The sequence below is a fragment of the Hydra vulgaris genome, chromosome 03 (assembly GCF_038396675.1).
Source record: "Hydra vulgaris chromosome 03, alternate assembly HydraT2T_AEP".
Lineage (NCBI taxonomy): Eukaryota > Metazoa > Cnidaria > Hydrozoa > Anthoathecata > Hydridae > Hydra > Hydra vulgaris.
Window position 1 is genome coordinate 23760026 of NC_088922.1, and position 13178 is coordinate 23773203.

Genomic DNA, 13178 nt, shown 5'->3' on the forward strand with positions numbered 1-13178 from the left:
ATTGGATTTATTGGTACTTGCCTATGCAAGATTACCATTTGTATAATAGGTCTGTATAAATGAGAAATAAAGCTGTTTTAGATTTTCTTGGGATAACATTGGTCTAGCTTTGTATAGCACGCTAATGTTTTTGGTTATTTTAGTTTTAAATAGTCAATGTGTGCTTTCCATGAAATATTTTCGTCAATTAGTAAACCAAGAAATTTAGTTGTTGAGGTTCTTTCAATATTTTTGTTTTCTATTTTTAGTAATGGTAATATATTTGGTATTTTTTTTCTTTTTTGGTTGGGATGGAATAAGATGTAATTGGTTTTTTCTGTGTTTAAATATAATTTACTAGATTTTAGCCAGATATTAGGTTTTTCAAGTTCAATATTCGTTGTTTCAAAAGAGTTCTTTAATAGACTGAGATGAATAAAACAAATTAGTATCATCTGCAAACATTATGACATCAAGTTTGTTCAAGACTTTCGGAAGATCGTTAATGTATATTAAGAAAAATAAGGGAGCTAGAATGGAACCTTGGGAAACGCCACATTTAATTTTAAGCATTTTTGAACAGATATTTTTTATCAGTATTAACACATTGCTGTCTGTTTGGCAAAAACGTTTTTAAACCAGAGTAATGCAACATTTTTTACGCCATATTTTTCCAACTTTTTGAACAGGATAGCATGATCAACAGTATCGAATGCTTTCGATAGATCTATAAAGATTCCTAGAACGAACTCTTTATTAAAAAATGGGTAATTGATGCTATTTACAAGATTTACGATTGTATGTTCGGTTGCATGTTTCTTTTGAAAGCCAAATTGTTTTGTATTTAAGATGTTGTTGTTTGTTATATATTTACATAATTTATTATAAATTATTCGTTCAAGGAGTTTTGAGAATACAAGAAGAATTGAGATTGGTCTATAATTGTTGAGTAAGTTCTCCAGTTTTATATATTGGTACATTTTTTGCAATTTTTAATTTCTCTGGAACGATTCCTGTTATAATTGAAGATATAAATATTTCGAAGAGGGGTTTCTTTATTATCAGAAAGATAATCATTGCTACAAATTTTATCAATTCCTGGTGCTTTATTGATTTTTAAAGAGTTTTTTGCATTTTCGAGTTCTTCATAGCTTAATCTGTTGAAAGTTTGTTTGCTATTTAGATCAGTAAAATAATTTTCAAAGGAGTTATTTAGGGTTTGAATTAGACGCCATGTTAGGGCCAATATTTGGGAAGAAATTGTTGAATTGTTCGGCAATAGAGTTCTTATCGTTGTGTTCTGTTTGATTTATAATAGTTCTATCTAGTAAGCTGTTTGTTTTTATATATTTTGAAATATATAAATTACAACTTTGAAATATATAAAAAAAAGTAGATCTATGGTATAAAATATTTGACTTACCTCCAGATTAAAAAATTGGTGTAATACGGGCAATTTTAAGTTTGTCAGGAACAATTCCTGTTTTTAATAAGAGATTAAATATGTGAAATAAAGAAAATTTAACCACATCAAATGCTAATTAAATAAGAACAATACTAATTTTATCAAAACCTTTTTTTACTTTTGAGACTTTTCAGTTCTCAGCTAGCTCAGTTTTAAATATTTCTTTTGTTCATTTAATTAAGAATCTTAAAGGTTTTTCATTTAATTAAAAGTTTTTCATTTAATTAAGTTTAATTTAAGTTTATCATAGGTTTTTAATTAAGAATCAAACTTTCCTTTTTAATTAAGAATCAAACAAATCTTTTGTTCATAAGTTTATCATAGTTGTTCATAGGTTTTTAATTAAGAATCAAACTTTTCTTTTTAATTAAGAATCAAACAAATCTTTTGTTCATAAGTTTATCATAGTTGTTCATAGGTTTTTAATTAAGAATCAAACTTTTCTTTTTAATTAAGAATCAAACAAATCTTTTGTTTATAAGTTTATCATAGTTGTTCATAGGTTTTTAATTAAGAATCAAACTTTTCTTTTTAATTAAGAATCAAACAAATCTTTTGTTCATAAGTTTATCATAGTTGTTCATAGGTTTTTAATTAAGAATTAAACTTTTCTTTTTAATTAAGAATTTTTCTTTTGTTCATAAGTTTTTCATTTAATTAAGAATCTTAAAGGTTTTTAATTAAGAATCAAACAGAGTGGAATTAAAAGTGATTTTAGCGGCCAAATTTGCGCCAATATGAAAGTAGTTTTTCAGCTGTAATTAATTTATCATAAACAATGTTTCCATTAATTAAATAGATTTTTGTCGATGCGTTAATAATTATCGTTTTTAAAATTTTTTGTAAGATACATATAATTTTGTTTATTTTTACTTTAGACAGATAATTTTAAAATTGTGTTTAAGTTCATCCAATAATAGTTTTAAGCTTTTAAAGTTTTTATTCAAACTTCGAATATTGATATTTTAAATTGAAAAAGTGTTTTACTTTGTCTAAGATATTGCAAAGATGATATATCAACAGAGTATTATTGACTTTCTAATATTTAGTAATTAAAATAATTTGTTATCATATCACCGAGAATATCATTTTTATCAAAAAATATAATTATGAAAATATTCTCCATTTTTAAGTAGTATCATTTAAAATAAAAGTGATGATAAAAATTAAATAATAAAAAATGAATTCCGTTAAATAATGACAACTATTAAGAAGATGAAATTTTGCTTTTCTTTCGCTGTCCAATCAGGAATTACCAATTTAACAAAGATAGACATGTACATATATATGAAGATAAACTTACCAACTGCTTTACAGTGAATCGCTTTATACATGGTATGTGTACTAAAATCAGTTCAAGGAATCAATACTTTCATAATAACAATCGATATTTTCACAATAACAATTGATAATATCTTGAAGTGGCAATTTCGAAAAACATTCGAGTAATGATTTACAAGCAATTTCAGTGACATCAAAATTTTATTTATTAGATTATGTTACAAATTTACAGTGCTTGTGGTACTATCTAACAAGATTTTAAAAAAGAAAGCATTTTGTTACTGAGATGGATTTTACTTTATTGAAAATTTAATAGTTCAAGAAAGTCACTTATGTGGTGTCCTGAAGATTTTAAAAACACTATGTAAAAATTACAATTGTGTTATTTTTACATAGCGTTTTTTATACAAATTACAATGCGTGTCACTAGTTTTATCAGCATATATCCAGGCTAATTTTTCTGATATAGTATAACCACAACACTAAGATGTTCAGATATAAAAACTAGCTGTCCACTTAACTTTTATTTAATTTTATTTTCAGGTTAATTGACATTCAGGTTAAGTGCATTTTGTATGTTTTTCAGGTTAAGTGCATTATGTATGCTTTGGTTCAGCTAGCATGTCATAAACGATTCATTGTGTATCAGCTTTAAGTCAAGTCTCATGCTACACCATGGTTTTCACCTTCTTTTGCCGAGTTATTTCTAATCGTAATCATTTTTTTCATCTTTTTCACACAAAAAACTCTATTGAGAACAAAAGTTTTTTTCTTTGAAAGAAGTCAAAGGTAAAAAGTTGTTGTCTGATGCTTAGCTCTATTATTCTCAGTTTACCAATTTTCGTATTTTATCTCAGAAGTTAGGTTGTAGATTTTTAACAGCGCTATTAACAAAAGCAAGTCTAACATTCTCAAATACATGGTTTTAATCTATTTACTTTCTCAATGATAAGCTAGAATTACTTGTAAGGAACTCTTCCTGTAATTCCTTTCTTGAATCTAATGATACAGGTTAAAACATTTTTAGACATTCTAATCACACTGGTTTCCGCTGCTAAAGTTGTTTCCCTCTTAAACTCTTCTACTGCTTGTAGTCTGAGCAACATTCCTTTTATAGTCTTGCAAAAGCGTTTTCTAGAACTCTCTTCAATTCTCTGTAAATTACATAATTAGTGCTTAACTGAATCTTGTTTTATGGCCTGCTGGAAAATGGCATCTGAGGCTCCAATTTTTCAAATCTCTGGAGAACACTCTAACTATTGTCCAATCAGTTTTTTCTCTAACATTAGTATAGTCTTTGAGGTTTTAACTAAAAAAATTCTAATCTTACCTTGTCTCTCTGAAAAACAATGTGAAGTTTGATCCTCTCATTCTACAGCTGACTTGTTATCTTTCATAACAGAAATTTCTATTGTACATTAAATGGAGGCCGTAAGACAAGGGCTATTCTCTTGAGATATCAAAAACTTTTGAAAAAGTCTGACATGCTGGTCTTCTCCATAAGCTAGCTTTATATGAAGTATCATGAAAATTTTTCGAGATTATTAAATCATTCTTTTTCTAACCACATACTTATTGTTGATAATAGTCACATATTTACAGTTGGTAATAGTCTAAAAGCTTAGGCTATTACCAACTGTAAATCCAAGTGATGTAGCAAATACAAACAGTATATGCAGTAGCGGTCAAAAGTATTTTAACTATCATTTTCTGTGCAATAACTTCTCAACGGAAAATATTTAAAATATTCTTTGTGGAATTTACACACATGCAAATATAGTTTTAATTGGTAAAAGTTCTTTTGTTTTAATAAAAAATTGCATTTAGTTTGTAATGTTCTCTAGAGTTAGTTCAAAAGTTTATTTACTCTTGATTGTTGAATGTCTTTTTTCATAAATTTCTAATATTTACGTGGAATTTTTCCAGCAAACTTCATTGAAAACTATTAAAATTAGATTCAAAAATGGAAAAACACAAGGAGTATAGTGAATATCTTCGTAATTCAGAAGTAAATGCAGTTACTTATTGTGGAATCACAAAACCGAATACTGCTAATTTGGAGTATCCAAACAGCATGGATTAATATAAAAGCACGCAGGGGAACTTTAGAAACAAAACCCAGATCCGGTCGACCAAGAAAAGCTACTAATAGGAACGATCGTCAACTCTCAAAAAGTGATGCTAGCCTTACTGGACCGCAGATTACTTCTGAGTACAACAAATAATCTGAAGTAAAAATATCTGAGTCAACTGTGAAAAGACATTTACGTGATACAATTTATTTGGAAGACGTCCTGGTCGAAAATCATTGATTTAAAAAAAGTACCGGATGGCTCGAGTAAATTCGCCAAAGAGCATTTACACTGGACTAAACATGATTAGGGTAAAGTGTTGTGGAGTGATGAAAGTACATATAAATTGTTTTCATCTGATGGTATTAAGTATGCTAGACATCCAAAAATAAAAGAGAAGACTCCGGTACACTGTACTAACCGCAAAATACGGAGGTGGTCATGTCATGGTGCTGAGATGTTTTTGTCTAATTGTGTATGGCCATTAGTTAAATTGAGGTCATCATGAATGCCAAATACTATACCAATTTGATGAAAATTCATATACTACTACATTTTAAAACAAAAAAATCTTCTTTTTTTAATATTTTTTTGCCTTCATTAAAAAATTACAATTACAGAATAGCTTTATTGCAAATATAATCGGCAGGACTTCGAGAAGATTATACAATCTTATCATGAAGCTCTTTACAATATCAAGTATAATAATAATGCTAAAAAAATGCATCAACGATGGTGTTTCTAGTAGGATAATGACCCTAAACACACTTCAAAGGTTGAAAAAAATTCACATCTAGTAAAGTCCGTGTGATGGCCTAGCCAAAGTTCAGACCCAAATCTCATAGGAAATTTATTGGAGGATATTTATCGTCAAGTTAGAGAAGGAAATTGTACTAACAAAAAGAATTTGTTTGCAGCCTTATACCAAAAATGGAAAAAATTTTCCTATAGACAAACTAATAAGGCTTGTCAACTCAATGCCTCAAAGGTGTACCGCTGAAATCACCTCAAAATGCCACTAAATATTGATTAATATAATAATAAATTTCATGAACTTTCATAATTATCTTCATGTTTTCACTTTTTTATTTTCAAATATAGTAAAGTAATATATATATATATATATATATATATATATATATATATATATATATATATATATATATATATATATATATATATATATATATATATATATATATATATATATATATATATATATATATATATATATATATAATGAATCGATCATATATAAATCAAATATAAATCAAATAAATAAAGTAAAAATACTTTTTACCCGAGCAAAATTGAAAAATAAATTTTTTAAATATGTTAATACAAAATCCAATAAAAATTTTATTCTGCAGTAGAATGCAACTAATGCATATTTAATAAATAAATGTTTTTTACCTACTGTCAATATATTTTTAAGCAAAAACGACATGTACCAGAAAAAATCTACACGGACATTTTAAAGGATATTTATTTAACTATTGTATTTCTATATTGAGTGTTATATATATATTAAAAGTACATATATTAATATTCTTAAATTTCACTTAAGAAAGTTTGTGAAGTTTTGTACGTGAGAACGCACGCACTTTGCGTTTTACACTCAACATCAGCTATTGCACAGTCTTCGGCTGGACTTTCTTGGTAGCTCTAATCCATTAATTTTTGAAGTCTTTAATGTTTTTGGCTTCTTTTACATTTTAACCTTTTCTTTTGACAAGAGCCCAATATATTTCGATAGGACGTAGTTCGGGACAATTTGGTGGATTGCAGTGCTTTTCACCGAAATCTACTTTATGTTCTCTAAGCCAGTTTAAAGTTGTCCCAGAGTAGTGACATGATGCTAAATCGGGCCAAAGTAACGGGTTACCCATGTGTGTTCTTAAAAGCAGCAAAAGACGTTTCTTGAGGCATTCTTTTATGTATATTTTGGTGTTAATTGTTCCCATAGTCACAAGACAAGAGCTTCTTTCATCACATTGACAAACTGCTTGCCAAACTACGAATATTTTTTAGCAAATTTTTGCATTCCAATGCATTTATAATTGGAATTTAGTTTCTTGCGATTAATTGCTGAATAATATTGGTGCCCTGGAAGAGATAGGAAATATGCAGCGCAATAAGTGTCATCGTCAATAATCAAACAAGATTTTAAGGCACATAAATTTTTATAGGGCAGCTTTGAACAACTAATTGCGACATTTTCTTGCTTTTCTTCACGACGTGGAACTTTTTTCTTTTTATAAGATTTATGGCCACAATTTCTCTTCACTCTTTATATAGTGGAAGCACTTGTCTTAAATTTATTCGCTAAAGTTTGAACAGAAATCTCCGGTTTTCTGTCTAAGGCATCTTTGACTTTTTTTACCAAGATCTCATCTTACAAAACATTTCTTTTACTTCCTGATTTCCCTTTGATTGTACCGGTGTCCTTAAATCGTTTCACAACGCTCTGCACTGTTCTCAAAGCAATCTGCAACTCTTTAGTTATTATTTTGTTTGATACACCAGGATTTTCAACGAGAAAATGCAAAAATATTTTTCGCTCATCTTGGTTTGATGACATTTTAATTAAAACTAACTGTTTTGATATCAGAGTTATTTAAATTTTGATAACACTAATACAATTACATTTTTAAAACAGTTAGCTGTTTAAAATGATGCATGGTTTCCGTAAACACTACATCAGAACAGATTTTTTTTGGTACATGTCTTAATAAAGATACTTTTTAATGTGAATGTATATCATGTGTACTAGGGTGAATCAAACCCCCTTAATGGATTAAATTCTTAATGGCCCTATAATAAACATGTTCCTTTGATGTTAAGTAGTTAATGTGTAAAATATTATAAAAATATAATTATTTCTAATGGGTCCACATGAAGCACGAAATATAGCTTACTACGGCATTATTACGATACTATTGCAAATTTGTATGTCTAACTTAGCATGAATGAAGAGCTTTATAATTCATATCTTCTTACTTACTGTAGAATGTTTCAAACTCTATTTGTGTTTTCAGGAGCAACCAGTTTACCAATAGCATGGCAAAATCTGCTGTGAAGTTTATGCCAAAAAAGACTTGTCAGAAAAGTTCATTGTTTGGAATAGGAGCCGGTATTACAGAATAAGCGGAGATAACTGGTTGCAGATTACCGACAAGTGAACAAGTGCTGAAATGCTACATGTTTCATAAACAAGCTGGCCTGTCTATAAAATGATCGAAACGTGACAGTGCAAAAATTGTGCTCATTCCTTTCTTCAAGAAAGTAAATATTCTAGTAATAATAGAAAAGAAGGCATGTGAAAAAATCATTGCACTGTCTGAAAAGAATGCAAAACTTCGTGAACTTCCTCTAGATCGTCGTTCATTATTGTCAGCACTTGCCAAGCTTGAACAAATGTCAGAAGAACTCAGTTTGACATTTCCACTGTGGGTAAAGGATGCTGAAAAAGTTGAAGAATGACGAAGACGTAAAGTTTTTAGAGCCCATGAAGACAGACCGCACAGCATCATTTGGCTCCCAAGACAAGAAATCGGCATTACAGTTACAGCGCAAGAAGGCACGACTGCAAAAGCAAGAAAAAAGAAGACTAAGGGCAGAAGAAGCAGCTACTGCTACAGTATCTGCTATTTTTACAGTAGAGCTCTCTAGCAACAGCAGCGAGGAAAGCAGTGATGAAAGTAAATGTGATATCGATAGTCCTTTCAAGACTTCTGGTAAAAACGCAAAGAAACTGGTAAAAATGCACCATCGAACCACTCGCACTGAAACGACAGCATATACCTTATAACATTCTCAAATCTCCAAGAATTGTGGCTTTAGCAACAAGAATAAAAATTTCGTCGCACAACAGTCTGCACTCACTGAGGCCATAATTGAAGAATGAGGAGGTGATGCTAGCAAAATTGCTGTATAATTTGCCTCAGCAGACAGGGCCAGGCGTATGGTGAATGAAGAAATTGCGTTTTTTACAACTTGCACATTGAGACATCAAAATCATCAGAAGTTACTGTATGTAGAATATTTAAGAAACATTTTGACACAGTTCCTCATGGAAGCGACGAAACACTCAGTCCATTCGACCCTCGACCTTTCTCGAATGAATCACAAACTGTTTCTCAGATTACTATGTTGAAAGAAAGTGCAGAAGCAGCTGCTGAATCTTCCATAGAGCATCAGCGTGAAGACTATAAAGAATTCAGTGAATTATGTTTGCTGTACCTTGATCCAGAAAACAGGCAGTTTCACTTTCGTTGACCGGGTGCAGTCCACAAAGCACGGTTGATGTCCAAAATTTGTACTCCATCAAATGGTTCTTTTTGAATAGCAGATCCGTTTGTTACCAGCGGGAACAATTACCACTGCTGCACAGCAGATGAAGTTACGCAGCTTTGTCACTTTTGTGTGTCTGATATACAGTGCCTGGTGGACAACGTGTAGATCTGCAGTTGACGCCTCATGGCATGATCTCTGCCTTTTTTAGAACCTTCTAAAGTACACACAAATGAGTTCTGAAATATCTGAAAGCGCTATAAAAGCACTGAAGTGTCATCTGTGGTACCTATGTTCTGAAATGGTGCCCCTTACTCTATTCAGTGATATTGTTTCAAAGCATGAATTGCAGTACTTAGCCGAGAAGCTTCTGGCAGCGAGGCCTTGTGATGGAATGGCTTTGCCGCATGATCGCTACGGAACTGGCTTTGGAAAACCCGAGTTCCTGACTGAAATTACGGCCACAACAAGACTCGGATATTTGGTTACTGCAGATTCATGGTACATTTTCAGCCTTTTAGAGATAAACGTGGATTTTCTTAACAATAACGTTGAAAACTGGCCAGTTCACCCATCATTTCTGTCATCAAACATGAAGACGATTACTGACAAAGTTATCAATGACAGTGCAAAACGCGGCGTGAAACTAAGTGCAGACTTTCTAATGCAGCCGAAACCGAGGTGAATATTCAGAACATTCTGCAAGTTGTTGAGACTGACAGAAAAAAAGTTCCAATGCTGTAGTGGTGTCGTGGTAGATTGCTCGCATTATAAGCAAGAGGTTCGAGTTCAATCTTCATCACGTCCCTGGTAGTACCGCGCTCAACTTGTTTCTCCGCGCAGCAGACCTTGTTTGTCAAGGCTTGTGTTTCGGAGTTATAGAGTTGAGAGAGAGTTATAACCACAAGTAGTCTCCTCATCTGCAGTAACCTTATCGGACTTGGGGAGGTGAACTAACAACAACAAAAAAAAGCTTGCGCAGACGTAAGAAGAAAAGAGCAGCACCAACAGTCGAAGATCACGAAGATGACAATATTTAACTATATACCCATAGTTTCAATAGCTAAAAACTACCTATTGTACTGTGCTCTGTTCAATATTGTAAATTTTGTCATGCTTGTTTGCGAAAAATATTTTTGCATTTTCTCGTTGAAAATCCTGGTGTATCAAACAAAATAATAACTAAAGAGTTGCAGATTGCTTTGAGAACAGTGCAGAGCGTTGTGAAACGATTTAAGGACACCGGTACAATCAAAGGGAAATCAGGAAGTAAAAGAAATGTTTTGTAAGATGAGATCTTGGTAAAAAAAGTCAAAGATGCCTTAGACAGAAAACCGGAGATTTCTGTTCAAACTTTAGCGAATAAATTTAAGACAAGTGCTTCCACTATATAAAGAGTGAAGAGAAATTGTGGCCATAAATCTTATAAAAAGAAAAAAGTTCCACGTCGTGAAGAAAAGCAAGAAAATGTCGCAATTAGTTGTTCAAAGCTGCCCTATAAAAATTTATGTGCCTTAAAATCTTGTTTGATTATTGACGATGACACTTATTGCGCTGCATATTTCCTATCTCTTCCAGGGCACCAATATTATTCAGCAATTAATCGCAAGAAACTAAATTCCAATTATAAATGCATTGGAATGCAAAAATTTGCTAAAAAATATTCGTAGTTTGGCAAGCAGTTTGTCAATGTGATGAAAGAAGCTCTTGTCTTGTGACTATGGGAACAATTAACACCAAAATATACATAAAAGAATGCCTCAAGAAACGTCTTTTGCTGCTTTTAAGAACACACATGGGTAACCCGTTACTTTGGCCCGATTTAGCATCATGTCACTACTCTGGGACAACTTTAAACTGGCTTAGAGAACATAAAGTAGATTTCGGTGAAAAGCACTGCAATCCACCAAATTGTCCCGAACTACGTCCTATCGAAATATATTGGGCTCTTGTCAAAAGAAAAGGTTAAAATGTAAAAGAAGCCAAAAACATTAAAGACTTCAAAAATTAATGGATTAGAGCTACCAAGAAAGTCCAGCCGAAGACTGTGCAATAGCTGATGTTGAGTGTAAAACGCAAAGTGCGTGCGTTCTCACGTACAAAACTTCACAAACTTTCTTAAGTGAAATTTAAGAATATTAATATATGTACTTTTAATATATATATAACACTCAATATAGAAATACAATAGTTAAATAAATATCCTTTAAAATGTCCGTGTAGATTTTTTCTGGTACATGTCTTAGTTAAAAAAATTGTCGGGGGTTTAATGCACCCCGACAATTAATGTATATACAAAAAACTTTTTGTGGATAGTATACTATACGGTATATTTATAAATTTACTTATTTTTTTTTATATATGTTTTTTCCAAACTATCAAAATAAAACCTTTAACAATTTACTAAAATGATCAACACTGCAAATAATTTAAAATTTAGTACAAAGTTATTGCAAATATATCATGCCCAAGTAGCTACCAAATGCTAAAACAATACAACCATGTTGTATAATAATCTTTAATGTGCTGTTTGCCCAAGAGATTAAGATTTAGTTAACCCTGTTTATTAGTAGGTTTGATCTGTTGTATTACTTGAATTTCAATTAAAAGGATCTTAGTTTAGATGCAGATTTATTAAAGCTCAAAAATAAATAAAGTGCAACACCCAAATAAACTTAAATGTTTTTCAATTTGTTCTTGACTTGATTAATAAAGACAACTGGTTTGAAATCGTTCTCTTCTTTTAACACGAGGATGTTGCAAAGTTTTTAGACTTGTTTAATAAATGGCTAATTACTAAAGAATGTTTTTGTTCAAAAACTATTTACGAATGGATGGTGTCTTGAATTATAAAAAACACGTATTTTTTACCACCGATGGAATTATGAATCGGATAATTAGAAAACACAAAAAATTTCAAACTGTGAGAAATTTTTTTAGTTTGCTCAAATTAGACAGGCATTAAAAAAACACTCGTCTCTTTAACTAAAATAAACTTGAGTCTAAACTAATTAAAATAAACTTGAGTCTTAACTAAATAATACAAAATAAATAAAACTATAGTCTGTCGCTGGGTTCGGCCAATTTAAAACTAACTGCAATGTTGTTTATGAATACAAATTAAGTCAAATGCTTCTTGTCCTACAAGAAAATCATTTATAGGATTACTACTGTGACACGGAGTATAGATTCAATAGATTCTTAAAATACACTTGGCGTAGTAGTATATAGCAACTTAAAACAAAACTGTTCGTGTAACTTTAGCATATTTGCTACTGTACACATCATACATTCAACAGCACAACTGATTTCAATATCTTTGCCAAGATAATATAAAGCCAAAGCAGATATAATTTGTGTCAGGCATTAATCTGCAATAATCTGATACAAAAATTCAACACCAAACATACAAGTTCTAAGAACACTTTAAGAACGCTCAGTAAAATGGTGTCATAAAGCAATGATTGTAGAAAATAAATATGATTCTTTGAATAAAAAATAAGTTAAAATTTTATCAAGGGAAGAATGATTATACTATCTATTAATCTGGGTAACGATGTTTGTGATGATTTTGTAAATCTAACTTTACTCTTGATGTCAGTAACAAACTAATATGGAAGATACTTATGGAATAGCTTGCCAAGCGAGTTGGTTAAAGCACAATCAGTTAGCAGTTTTTAAGCAGATCTTGATTGCTGGATGAGCAGCAATCAATCAAATCGGCTGTCATAGTGTGTTAATACCACACTCACTGGCTCACACCAGTTACAGCAATTACTTATATTAATACTCTTCAATAATGAAAAAAAGATAAATACTGACGGAAGTTATATAGGTAATAGTTTTTGAAAAAAAGATAATGCAATAAGCAAGATTCAACATAAATACAAACTTAGCAACACAAGAAATTTCTAATAAATGCAGAGTTAACAATATAGAATTTTTTGAAAGAAACTTACACAAAATTAATTTTTCTTTAAACAAAAACAAACAAAAAATTATTTTTTGAAAAAGTATTTTGCAAAATAAAAGTGTTTTTTTCAAAAAAAATATTCTTAAAAACTATATTAAGCCTTAAATAAAAAGTG